The sequence below is a fragment of the Ursus arctos genome, unplaced genomic scaffold (genome assembly GCF_023065955.2).
Source record: "Ursus arctos isolate Adak ecotype North America unplaced genomic scaffold, UrsArc2.0 scaffold_4, whole genome shotgun sequence".
Lineage (NCBI taxonomy): Eukaryota > Metazoa > Chordata > Mammalia > Carnivora > Ursidae > Ursus > Ursus arctos.
In genome coordinates this window covers 44122144-44137174 of record NW_026623056.1, presented here as the reverse complement: position 1 = coordinate 44137174, position 15031 = coordinate 44122144, and positions in this window count along the sequence as shown.

Here is a 15031-nt window from a genome sequence, read left to right as displayed (position 1 = left end):
TGACACTTCCCCTGCTTGTGCTCTCTCTGACAAATAAATAAATAAAATCTTAAAAAAAAAATAAAATAAATGTGTTGGGAAACTTGGACAGCAACATGCAAAAAGAAAAAAAAAAAAAAAACAGAACTGCCCCACTACCTTACACCACACATAAAAATTAACTCAATATGGATTAAAGACTTGAAGATAAGACCTGAAACCACAAACTCCTAGAAGAAAACATAGGCAATAATAAATTCCTTGACATTGGTCTTGCAATGAGTTTTTGGATTTGGCACCAAAAGCAAAGGCAACAAATGTGAAAATAAATGAATGGGACTTCATCAAACTAAAAAGCTTCTGCACAGCAAAGAAAAATATCAACAAAATAAAAAGGCAAACTGTTGAGTGGGAGAAAATATTTGCAGATCATATATCAGATTAGAGGCTAATATCCAAAATATGTAAAGCACTCATACAATTCAATAGCAAACCAACAAACAAAACAACCAACACACACACACACACAAACACACACACACACAAACAGAAGAAAACAAAAACAATCCAATCTAAATATGGGCAAAGGATCTGAATAGACATTTTTCCAAATAATAAATACAGATGGCTAACAGACACATGAATAGATGCTCAACATCACTAATAATTAGGGAAATATAAATCAAAACCACTTTGAGATATCACTTCATACCTGTTAGAGTGACCATTATAAAAAAGACAAGAAATAACAAGTGTTGGAAAGGATGAAGAGTAAAGGGAACACTTGTGCACTGTTGGTAGGAATGTAAATTGGTGCAGCCACTATGGAAAACAGTATGGAGTTTTTTCAAAAAACTAAAAAGAAAACTACCATATGATCTAGCAATTCCACTTCTGGGTATTTGTCTAAGGAAAACTAAAACACTAAGTCAAAAAGATACACACACCTCCCCCCTTCATTGCAGCATCATTTAGAATAGCCAAGATATGGAAACAACCTAAGTGCCCATTGATAGAGGAATGGAAAAATATATATGTATGTATTATTCAGCCTTAAAAAAATTGAAATCTTGCCATTTGCAACAACATGGATGGACCTTGAGGATATTATCTGAATTATCCTAAGTCAGACAGAGAAAGACAAATACTATTTGATCTCATATATAGAATCTTCAAAAACAAAAACAAAAAACAGCTCATAGATACAGACAACAGACTGGCATTTGCCAGAGGCAGGAAAAGAGGGAAGTACGAAATGGGTGAAGGGAGTCAAAGATACAAATTTCCAGTTATAAAATAAATAACTCACGGGGATGTAATGTACACCATGGCAACTGTAGTTAATAATACTACATTGTATATCTGAAAGTTGCTAAGAGAATTAATCTTGAAAGTTCTCATATAAGAAAAAAATTTAACTATGTATATGGTGACAATAGTACCTAGACTTAATTGCAGTGATCATTTTGCAATATATACAAATGTTGAATCATTATATTGTACATCTTAAATCAATATAATGTGGTATGTCAATTTTACATTTCAATTTAAAAAATAAAATAAAAAAGACTACAAATCCAATGTAAAAAGTGAAAAAGGGGTGCCTGGGTGGCACAGCGGTTAAGTGTCTGCCTTCGGCTCAGGGTGTGATCCCGGCGTTATGGGATCGAGCCCCACATCAGGCTCCTCTGCTATGAGCCTGCTTCTTCCTCTCCCACTCCCCCTGCTGTGTTCCCTCTCTCGCTGGCTGTCTCTATCTCTGTCAAATAAATAAATAAAATCTTTAAAAAAAAAAAAAAGTGAAAAGATACGAATAGACAGTTGACAGAAAAGGAAAATCAACTAGTAAATATGAAACACAGATACTCAGCCTTAGAACCTTAGTAGAAAAGAAGGAAGTAAAAAAAGGAAAATCAAAGTTAGATATAACTTCACATCTCTGAAAATACTGTTTTGGCAAGAATAATAAATGATAATTTTTATATGACACTGATAAAGGTCAACTATATCAAATACTGCTCGGCCACTGGATAAACTGAGGACAGAAAAATGTCCTTTGGCTTGACAATATTAAAGTCACCTCTGATCTTTTTTTTTTTTTTAAAGATTTTATTTATTTATTTGACAGACAGAGACAGCCAGCGAGAGAGGGAACACAAGCAGGGGGAGTGGGAGAGGAAGAAGCAGGCTCATAGCTGAGGAGCCTGATGTGGGGCCCGATCCCACAACGCCGGGATCACGCCCTGAGCCGAAGGCAGACGCTTAACCGCTGTGCCACCCAGGCGCCCCAAAGTCACCTCTGATCTTGACAAAGCAGTTTTGACGGACTGGTTGGGTGGGTTAGGAAGCTAAACTGGAGAAGCACTGAAAAGTAAAAGGAAAGTGAATGCAAGGAGATGATATGTAGAAGTTTAGCTACAAAGACGCAGAAGAAAATACAAGCTGGTAGCAAGCGGGCTATGAGGTTTTGAGGAATGTTTTCTTGTTTTATTCTTAACAGAAATTCGAAGAGTATGTTTTTGTACTGATGCAGTAAGAGAGAGAAAAGTTGATGATGTGGACGTTCCACGATGATTTCAGATTCAACATCTCCAATTCTGCCTCCTTCCTCCAATCTGCCTGTCCCGCCCTCATCCTTTAATCAATTTAGAGAAGCTCCACCTACTGTTACCTAAACCAAGTCTTCCTAGACTGCTTCTCTCCTGGCATTTTCCATATGCTGTCCATCACTAAGTGATACAAAATTTACCTCCTAAATTATAAAAGGCCCCGTTCCCCATCCTACTACCAAGGTCCTGATTTAGTCAGTCTCAGATAATTTTCACAGCTTCTATTTGATCTGTCTAGTGTCACTCTATAATAACTACCATCTATATGTCTGTCAAATCGCTAACACACATGCCAATCACCTGCTTAAAAACCTCTGATGGTTTCCCAACAACCAAGCTTAATTCCTAAGCTTAGTTTCTTGGCATATCACACTAGTGTTCTACGCTATAGTCCTACTTATACATATACTCTGGCACATACTATAAATCTTTAGATCTTCAACTCCTGGCTAATACTGCCCCCATTTGACCCTACTGTTACTCTTCTTCAAAAATTCAGCTCAGCTATAACCTCCCCCTGGAAATTTTTGCCTCCTCAACTTCACCATCCTGAACCCTTCCTCTATGGTCCTGCGGTGGGCAGAATCCTAAAATAGTCCCCTAAGATTTTCTGCCTAATTCCCAAGACTATGAATGTGACAAGAATTCATTCAAGCCCTGATTATGTTAATTAATATAAGGGATTTTGCAGATGTAATTAAGGTTACTAATTAGTTGACTATGAGTTAATCAAAGGGGAGTCTCTCCAGGCAAGGCCTAATCTAATCACATGAGTCCTTTATAGGCAGAGTTGTCTTGGGCTGGCATCCTAAGAGGAAGTTGGAAAGATTCCAAGCATGGGAAGGAGTCAACACACTTGAAGATAGGGGAGGTGGGGAGGGCACATGATGAGGGATCTCTAGGAGCTGAGAGAGGCCCCAAATGACAGCCAACAAAGAAACAGGAACTAGAAGTCTACCAGAAACCTGAATAAGCTAGGAAGTAGATTATCTCCCAGACCCTCCATATAACAGCCCAGACTGGTTGATACCATTTTTGGCCTTGTGAGACCCTTAGCAGAGAATCCAATTAAGCCTGCTCAGACATCTAACTTACAGAACTCTGAGATAATAAATAAGTGCTGTTTTAAGTTTGGTAAGTTTGTGGTGATTTGTTACACAGCAATTAAAAACTAATACAATTGCATAGCTCCTTACATTGGCTCTTGCATTACATGTTTACAGTGCTCTCTCCTCAACTAGTTTGCAAGCTGCTTAGGATAGAAATCATGTTTAAGTGATGTCTGTATTCCCAGCATCTAACACAGTACTTGACATGTGGAGGGAGGAGAAATGCTCAAAAAAGTATAAACTGAACATCTCAGGGAGATGCTACTATGTCAGTTGAATCCTACAAGAAGCAAACACTGAGATGGAGTTAGGAGTGCAAGGGGCTTATGGAGGTGGGATTAACCCTTGTGAAAGCTAAGAGACAGAAGAAGATGAATACAGAAACATTTCAGACTTCAATGCAGACCTAAAAAAGTCATGGCCAACCCAGAGCAATGAGCGGAGCTTTGGTACATGGTACCTTTAAAGTCGAGTCACATGTTGGGCAGAAGGGACCAGGCCCAGTAGCTCCACCCCGCTCAGTTATGGATCAGGGGCTGCCTAGGAAGCGTATTGCCTTGGCTTGAAAGCTGAGGTGGATCCTGAAGGTGCCCAAACTAGAAGCTGTCAGCTAACTGTACTTCTTGTAGGTGAAGAGGAACTTCTTCCCATGAAGATCTAAACGGTGCACCTTCACAGCAACTGCAGTGTATGAAGATCACTGTCTCTTAATTAAAACATTACATAAGCTCTACTCATCAAGGTGGAACTATAAGGCTGTCTTCCAGAACAGTACGCTAAAGAAAGGACTCCAAATGATCACATCCATGCCTCTAAAATTTAGTTAAGAATCAACCCACCATTTTACAACAAAAGTTATAATGATTATATTTGCTCCTAATGTGTATGGATGGTTGTGTTTTTCCTCAAAGCAGGAAAATTATTAGACAATTATGCTTAAATTCAGTTAAAATGTCCTCAAGGTTTTAGCCAAGAAAAAATATTTTCACCTCATGGGCATATGTCCAGCTCAGAGAAAAATTCGTTTTAATAATGCTCATGATAATTTTTAAAGGAGCTTGGTTATCTTAGCATTATTAAAATGCAATTTTAATGAGAAAACTATTTTCTTAGATTGCTCTATCTGAATTCATAGATCTTTGTTTTAAGGCCATCTTTCTTAGTTGTTCCAACAACTCTGTTTGGCATTAAATAGGTGTGAATTCTAAGCAAAACTTTTCAAAGCTTCCGTTATCATTTCACAAGTATCAAAAAGAATTAGAAGTTGTTCTTTTTTTTTTTTTTTTTAAGAGTACTGAGTGTTTTAGAGGAAAGGAAGTTTGGCAACACACTAAAGGAAGAGTCATCTTCAAAAGCAGCTGCCAAATCATGTTCTTTGATGAGTCTCTATTTGAGAATATCAACATCATATCTAGTGATAATATGATAATTAAGGATACATATTTTCCCCAAGGCTTCTACATTCTTATGTATATGAGTGTAAAAATACCCAGTACAGACTGTTCTCAGAAATATAGTTTCAGGCTTAATATATCAAATGGCATTGTTGCAACCAAAGCCTGGATTCTGATACCTTTGGTAATATTGCTTCTCTACCACCAACATCTCCCCATCCAACATCTGGCCTGGGAATTAGAACATATCTTAATTGCCATATTGAGGTTTAGTTGTATCACATTAGATAATTAAAAGAATTTCTGGAGGTACAATAGTTCTACCTTATCCACAGGGAATATGTTCCAAGACCCCCAGTGGATGCCTGAAATCATGGATAGTACAGAACCCAATATACACTTTTTTCCTATACATACGTACCTAAAATAAGGTTCGATTTATAAAATAAGCACAGTAAGAGATTAACAATAATAACACAGTAAAATACAAAAGTTATAACAACATACTGTTACAAAAGTTATTTGAATGTGGTCTCTCTCTCTCTCTCAAAATATCTTATTATACTGTAGTCACCCTTCTTCTTGTGATGATGTGAGCTGATAAAATGCCTACTCAGTGAGATGAAGTGAGGTGAGTGACATAGGCACCGTGACGCAGCGTTAGGCTACTACTGACAATAAGTCAGAAAGAAGATCATCTACTTCGGGGCTGTGGCTGACTGCATGGGTAACTCAAACCACAGAAAGCAAAACCACAGATAAGGGGGACTATGACGTAAAAAAATCTCAGAAGAAGTCACCTTTAAACTCACTTACCAGAATTCATTATTTTTCTGGCTTCAATTTCTACTTCTTTCCTAATCAGCATGGAAAAGGTGTCAATTTAAGGGAAAATTTAATATCACTTCCCCACCTTTATCATCAATAGTAAGGACAGAAGCCCAGAGCTCCCTGTGCCCTGGCATACTGCCCACATTTTCTTTTACTTGCCACCCCTAGATGACCACATCAGTCTTCTTTCCTTCAAATCTTAACATCTCCTCACGTGTGCTCACTCTCAGATGATGGTCTTACTTCCCGTCACTTAGAAGAGCAAGGCCATCAGAAGAGGTTTTCCACATGCTCGCATTTCCATATCTACCAGCCTGCCTGCGTCATCCACTTGCACACCCACTGCCTCCTCTCCCATTGCTCTGGATGAGTGTTAGCTCCTTTATGAACCAGGCCTTCCTGGCACACTAGCTCCCTTCTCATATTGTTTCCTCAGGAACAACTCCCCCCTTTTCCTGTGAGCAATATCCCTCTCTATAAATCATTCATAGGAGCACAGAAATGCACTGTTGCAACTTCCATTTAAAAAAAAAAAAAAAAGAAAGAAAAAGATAGAAAAGCGAGAGAGAGGAGAGTACTCTTGACTCACACCCAGATCCAGCAAGTACTCTTTTCAAAAGGAAAACTCCTAAAAGCATATAGATATCCTCCCTGTCTACTTTCTCTCCTCTCTCTTTACCCAAAATGGCTCTGGTGAAGGTCAGCACTGTACAATTAAGTAATCAAATTTTGGTCCTTAACTTAGCCTATAAACATAATTTATCATAATTGACACCTTCTCAGCTACCTTCCTCATTTGTCTTCTAAGGTGCCCCTCTTTCTTGGTTCTCCTCCCATCACACCGGCTGCCTCATTTCTTCCCCACCCTCCGTATTTCTAACCAAGTATCTGGGGCTCAAGTCCCTGGATATCATTTCCTTTTCTGTCTACACACACTTCTTTGGATATCTCCTTTATTCTTGAAGCTATAAATACTATCTATATTCTGAAGACACCTCCCCCACATACTTCCTGTCCTGATCTCTCTCACAAAACTCCAGACAGTTATGTCCACCTACAATTGGATGTCTAATGGAAATCTCAAATTTATCATGTAAAAACTGAAGCCAGAGCCTCCCCCTTTCATGAAAATTGATCTTCCTTAAATTTTCCTCAATTTAGTCCATGGCAACCTCCTTCTACTTATAGCCAAAGAACTTGGAAAAACTTCGGTTCCTCTTCCTTTCACACTTCCCATTAATCCATCAACAAATCCTGTTGAATCTACCTTCAAAATATATTCAGATTCTGCCACTTTCTAACCACCTCCATTTCTATCACCCTAGTGCAAAACTACAATAATCTCTCCCCTGAATTACTCCAATAAACATTTAACTAGGCACCCTACATCCATTCTTTTTTTTTTTTTTTTTAAGATTTTATTTATTTATTTGACAGAGAGAGAGACGGCAAGAGAGGGAACACAAGCAGGGGGAGTGGGAGAGGGAGAAGCAGGCTTCCCACTGAGCAGGGAGCCCGATGCGGGGCTCTATCCCAGGACCCTGAGATCATGAGCTGAGCCAAAGGCAGACGCTTAACGACTGAGCCACCCAGGCACCCCCGCCCCCACATCCATTCTTAAACCTGTACTCCTTATTCTCATCCTAAGCAAGATCACATTTCTTCTCTGGTCAAAACCCTGGAGCAGTTTCCCATCTCACTGTATCAGTCAGGGTTCTGAGAGAAACTGAACCAGTAGAATAGAACCAACTGAACAGAAAATTGAACCAAAATAAAGAGATTTAGGGACATCTGGGTGGCTCAGTCGGCTAAGCGTCTGCCTTCAGCTCAGGTCATGATCCCAGGGTCATGGGATCAAGTTCTGCATCGGGCTCCCTGCTCATCAGGGAGCCTGCTTCTCGCTCTGCCTGCTGCTCCCCTTGCTTGTGCACTGTCTCTCTCCGACAAATAAATAAATAAAATCTTAAAAAAGAGATTTATATAAAAGAATTGGCTCATGTGATTGTGGAACCTCGCAAGCCTGAAAATTAGAGGGCAGCCCAGCAGGCTGAAAACCTAGGTAGGAGCTGATGTTGTAGTCATACAGCTGAATGTCTTCTGCTCCAGGAAACCTCAGGGTTTGCTCTTCAAGCCTTTCACCTGACTGGATTAGGTCTACCACATTATCAAGGGAATCTCCTTTAAATTCAACTGATTGTAGATACTAACCACATCTACAAAATAGTTTCACAACACCTAAATCAGTGTTTGATTAAATACCTGGATTATAGCATAGCCAATTTGATGTATAAAACTAATAATTACATGACTCAAAGTCAAAAATCCTCAAAATCACCTCAAAAGCCCCATATAATCTAGTCCTGTGTTTGCTCTCACCTCATCTGTCTCCATTCTCCCTCTGATTTGTACTGCTCTAGCCACATTGGCCTCCTTGCGTCTTCTCAGACTCATCTGGTAGGGGCATCTGGATGGCACAGCTGGCTCAGGTCACGATCTCAGGGTCATGAGATCGAGCCCTGGGTCAAACTCCATGCTCAGCACAGAGTCTGCTGGTCAATCTCTCTCCCTCTCCCTGTACCCCTCCCCTGCTCTCTTGGCGCTCTCTCTAAAATAAATAAATAAATCTTAAAAAAAAAGAAAAAGAAAAAGAAAAAACTCAAGTACATTCTTTCTTTATGAACATTTGTTGTTCTTTCTGAAATATTCTTCCCTAAGGGTCTGAAAGACTCCTCTTCACTTTGCTTAGATTTTGCTCAAATGTCACTACCTTCATCTCATTCCTGCTTTATTATCCTCCACAGCACTGTCATCACGGTCTGACATACAATGTACTTCTGTGCTTATTTGTTTATTGTCTATCTCCTCCCACCAGGATGGAAGCTCCAGGAAGGCAGGGATCTTTATTATATTCATGAGAACAGTGTTTGAAACGTAGTAACTTTTCAACAACTATCTTTTAAATTAATTTATGTTTTTAAGCATTTCTTAGAGCTTTCTGTCTGATTACACTGAAGGATTTCCAATGAGTGCAGGGAAACGGCATTGGACGGTAGATTTATAAGCCTGAGTCTAATGGTGACTGTGCCATCCGCCTTTCTTCCTCTTCGGGAAATCACTTCACTACTCCAGGATACAGATTCCCCAACAGTAGAACAAGGAAACTGAATGAGTTCCTTCCACTTGAAAAATCTCATCTTGCTCCTTTCCTCCATATCTTCATCATTTAAATAGGGCCTCAAGAAATATTATAGGTCAACAAATTTTTCCAACTCTTTTACATTATACATTTCCCAGCTATAAATACATTTTATGTACTATACGTATTATAATTATATTATTATAATGTGTAAGTACATAACTATTACAAAGCATAAGGGAATTACCCCGTAACTGAAGAAACATAAATAAGTTAATACAGACATGGTTGTAGGGACTTATTAGGCCAAAAATTAAGAATGCCTTCTCCAATGTTACCCTCCCTCATTCCAATGTTATACACACAAGACCACATATTACCATAATTGACTGCACACTCGGCGGGTCTATTCCATATCTCAGAAGCTAAAGACAGACCTGCAAGCTTTGGCAGGTCCATCTCTTCATAAAGACACCACCTTTTCTTCCTCCATACTTGAGAGCTTTCTGTTTTCCTTACCCTCTATGTAATACATCTACATTTTTTAGTTTCCCTTCCTCCTGGTCCCTGTGCACCTCCTGTCTTTCTGGAATAAAGCAGCAGTTAAACATAAGTAATCACTTTGTTTGGAGCTGCCCTAAGGCCTTGTGAATTCCATCATCAGGGCCTCACCGGTCTTCCCTGCCTTTCTTTATAGGAAGTAATAACTGGCGTCACTAATTGGCAGTTTCAGCAATTTCAATGACCCACTTTCTCTTTCTCCCTCCCTCTCAATAAGACACAGAATTATAAGTATTCATTGTCCATAAGACTTTAAGTTGATATAGTCAATACTTTACAACCCTAACAACAATCAATACCAGAGGCTTGTGCAACACTGCAGTGCCTTTGCTCTTGCCCTGGAAACTTTCATTTCCTACGAAAGCGATAGAATGAAGAATCTTACACAATCAATACCTCAGATGTTGAGTTTCTCTAATCCTTTCAGCTCTAGGAAAGGAACCATGTCAGTTATAACTATAATATGAATTTTTACAGGGTTTTACTTTCACTAGCTTAATAATAGATTACATTCCTAAGCTATGCAGGAAGAAAGATTCCTAGCTAAAATTCCAAAGTTCAGCTTAGTTCTAACTGCAATCACAGGCACAAGTAAATTGATGCAGATGCAAAAGAGATGCATAGAGACCAATTAGAGGGAAAATCTAAGAATGAACATAGACACAAAAGGCTTTAATTGAAGTTAATCTCACATTAGAGAAACCCATTAAGTGAACAAGGCAAATCGAAACAGTCATTAACAATGCAGATGTGCTTGACAAGCAAGTCTCAGCCTTTCAGGCAATGCAGACCAGTCCGAAAACTCTCGCTTCTGTATCTCCATCAGGCCCTTAAAAAAAAAAAAAAAAAAAAAAAGCGTGTCCCAAGATTGAAAGACTACATTGTTAATTCTAGATTATTTCTAGTTTCTCACTTTCACCCTTCAGAATTACATGGCACCAGTAAAACTGAGGATCTAGAGAAGTATATTTAAAAAATGTTGAAAACTGAATCTCCAGTTTAGTGCTGCAAATTCCCCCAACACGTCTGCAAATTATTGACCATTTTTGGATCCCTACTAAATTCAAGGCCCTGTCCTAAACCCATTACATACATTATCTCAATTAAATATCTGAGACCTGCAAGGTAGGCATTATTATTCACTTTTTATGGGTTAGAATACTAAGGTTCAAAAAGGTTAAGACAATTTACCCAAGGCTATTCAACTCTTCTTTCTACTGCTCTGCCTAAAAATGAGTCACCACTGATACTCAGTGAGGCGTCGCTTTTTTTTAACTACAGGGAATTTGGAATCTCACGGGAGGGCTACAAGTGAAAAGGAACTTCTCATCTGCCTTCCCAGATCACAGAGAAGCAGTGTCTGGGACTCCTGCAAAAGGTCACAGTGAGATTAGCAAGAAGGTCAAAGAAACCCTTTCCAGGGCCTAGCTGCTGAGCGCCAAGATGGCTGAGCAGGAAGGGAATAACTAAAAGTAACCTTTTGGTCACTGAAATACACATCATTTTCTCCATGCGTGTGTGTTTCAACATTTTGTATCCAATTTACTGATCCAGTTTACTGCTAACCCTTGGGTAGCACTTTAGAGATCACACTGTGTGTTATCACTGACTGCCTCTCCATACACTCCCAGCAGTCCTGGAGTCAGGTTGGAAACATGACATACTTCAGAATCACTATCAATTACTGAGAACCTATCGTGTACCAGCGACTCTATTGGGGGATCATACACTGCCAAATAGCTTCGCAACACCCTTTAGACAAGAGGAAACTCAAGTGTGATTTAACTTTCCCCCAAGCCAAAAAGCTAGTAAAGTAAAATCAAGGCATAAATAAATGAATGAATAACTGAGAAAGAAGAAACAGGGCTTTATTTTTCAAAAAATAAAAATGATTTGCTATGGGAAGGTGGTACAGTACAAGTCACTACAAGTCTGCCAGCTCCTTGTTGCAGTCACACTGCCGACCGTAAGCACCTTCCACATAGAATTTTTGGGCTCCCACTGAGGAGAAAAGGCAATCTAGGTCTGATTTCACACCTAAAATTAAAGTTAAATCAATAGCATCTGTGTTAGTTTCCTATTACTGCTATATCAAATTACTTGAAGCAACACAGATTTACTAGCTTACGATTCTGAAAGGCAGAGGTCCAAAGCAGGCCTTACTGAGTATAAAAATCAAGGTGTTGGGGCGCCTGGGTGGCACAGCGGTTAAGCGTCTGCCTTCGGCTCAGGGTGTGGTCCTGGCGTTATGGGATCGAGCCCCACATCAGGCTCCTGTGCTATGAGCCTGCTCCTTCCTCTCCCACTCCCCCTGCTTGTGTTCCCTCTCTCGCTGGCTGTCTCTCTGTCAAATAAATAAATCTTTAAAAAAAAAAATCAAGGTGTTGGCAGGGCTGCATTTCCTTTGCAGGCTCTAGAGAAAAATCAATTTCCCTGCCTTTTCATCCTGTAAAGGTCACCTGCAGACCTTAGCTCAGGGCCCCTTCTTCTCAGAGCCAGCAATGCAGCCGCAACATTCAATCTCTCCCCCTGACTCTGACAACCACCTCTACCTGCCTTCTCCTCTTTTAAGGATCTTTGTGGTTACACTGGACCCACTCAGCGTATTCATGAATGATCTCTCCATCTGAAAGTCCTTAATTTAATAACATCGGCAAAATCCCTTTTCCCACGTAACCGAACATATTCACAGGTACCAGGGATGAGGACGCAGACCTATCTTTGGAGGGCCATTATGCCTGCCACAACATATTCGTCTGGAATTTATATTCACTGATCTGGAAACAAAGAACTAAAAGAGTTTATAATAAAAAAGATGCAACTGCTACATCTTTTGTATTAAAAAATGGTAAAAACATTTTTTAATATGATGTAACAAAATTCTTAGTATGAGTGTAAGAAGCAAAATTGTTCATCTTGTCATCCAAGAACTGGATCACATCTGAGTTACATGATACAATAAACCAAAGCATCTTTGATGAGGAGAGAAGCAATCTCCTCTACAGTAAAAATAAAAGTCATAAAATTTAAAGCCAAAAGATATGAGCAGGGGGAGGGGCGTCTATTTTACCAAAGAATGACCCACCAGCTTGAATTTTAAGCTCTTCTAGCTACTAGCTGGGTGATGGCAGGTAAGTCACCTGTGAAATCAGTGCCTTAGTTTCTCCTATGTCAAATGGAGACTGTTGTAAGAGCACAGCTATGTTTTAGGGGATTGTTATAAGGATGAAAGATCATGACCCTAAAGTACCTATCACAGGGCTTGGTCCAGGGTAGTTGCTAGGTAAATAGTAACTACTTTCTTTTCACCTGTTTTAACTCTGTTATTATACTAGGAACTCCTGTGTAAATATTTTCCCATTGTATGGTTAAAATGTACATTTATATTCCTGCATGGAATCTGGCTTCAGGAGAGTTCCTACAGAGCTTTAACTCCTTTTATTATAATACTTTACAAAATTGCCTGATGAACTGCCCAATAACAAATTAAAGAAATGGTCATGTTTTGACAATTAAATTACACAAAGCTCCAAATGCCATAATCACAAAACTAAAAATAGACAACACTGGAATGTTAATTCAGCTAAAGGAACACCAATAGGAAGATTTATCATCTGCAGGCTATCACAGAGAACTTAAATAATTTTCTGACTTGAGTTAGAGGTCAGTTTAATAAATAAAGAGCTATATAGATCTTACAATGTAAATATAATTACTAAACTCTCTTTCTAGTTCCTTTAGGTCATTAAATAGTTCCTGACACCACCTCCCCAAGTCAGTATTCAAAATGAAAAGGTTTCTAACCTAGCTGCTCATACACAAATTACTTCAAACTTCAATTAAGCTAGGATATACACAGCATTTTTTAAAATTAGATGCTAAATATGGAGTTGATAATACACTCCTTATACAAATCTAAAACAAATCTAACTGCAAAAATATACATATTATTCTATAAATTAAAAGAAAAATATTAGCAATTATTTATAGGAAATACTCTTATTTTGGTTGTCAAAATATCTAATACTATATTTATGATGGACTGATAATTTAATAAAACAAGCATTTTTCTAGTAGAAAAATCTATCAAACATCAAAGAAAGGGATTTCATCAATAAAACAACTGGAAGAGCTTCTTGGTGTAGTACCTGTGGCATATATATCAATCTGTATGTTTTTATCTAAAAATCTATAAAAAGTCCCACTTGCAATGTTTGTACTTTCATCAACTAGTTACGTAAACTTCAAACTCCATCTACAGGCCTTTATACTCATGAACAAAATATATCAAAGCAACATAATTTGTCTTTTAATAATATAATTTCCTATGAGAAAATGACTTTATGGTTTTCTGTCTTATTCTTGTGAAATCTGAGTGAAAATAATAAAACTGTTATTGCCTTTAAAATGTAAACTTACAACTAGAGATTAGAGCCACATATAATACTGTCAGCCAAGGCAAAGGTATTCTACTCTCACCAAAGCACCAGAGAGCCAGTGCATGCCGCCAAAGGCCTTCCTGATTCCATCAGTGTCGTTTCATTGGACTTGGGATGAAGGATCAGAGAAAGTTTATATTCCAATGGCTGCTAGGACACTGGAGTTTCACCATCTTCATAGAATTGGATCTTAAGGAATTTACAATGGGAGCCTTTAGCTATCTACAACTCTTAAGTTTTTTTGAAGTTGGGAAAACTATTAAAATAAGAAGAGTGTAAAATAGCAAGTGCCTTGATGTGAGGCCTTTGCAGCAGGATATGGTGTTAAATGAAGCTAACCAATTTCCACTTTGTAGTTTTGATAGATGTCCAGAGGGCTTTGTGAAAGTAAAACCAAATGAAAGAAACAAAAGCTGAGTGATCATTTCATCAGGGAACTCTTGGTTTATACTGTAAGTTCAATTTAGGCAAGTCAATATCAGAAAACTCAAAATACTAAAGAACTTTTCCTCCTCGAAACTCATTTCATCTCTTATCCAAGAGCAGGCCCTAATGTGCATTTCATCATTTTTCTGAAGTTAGACTTTTCTTATTTTTCCCATCTAGGAGAAACCATTACTGAATCCACCCTGGTCTATGGAGGCTTTAATGTACTACTTTAGTAAACAGATGAGTGTTTTCCATACAACAAGTCTGCTGAAAATTTTAATTAGTCAAAAAACATTTTCTGAGCATCTATAAGTATTATGACTTCTGCTAAATTCTGAGAATAAAACAATGATCCAGACAGATATAGTCCTTGCCTTCAAGAATTTACAGTCTACCTGTAGAAACAAACAACAAACAACTAATTATTCATTTCAAAAGTGATAAGTGCTGTGGAACAGGATATTATGGGAGCTTTTAATAGATTTGACTCAGAGAATGACTCATAGGGAATGGATATACAAGCCTGATTTTTTTTTAAAGATAG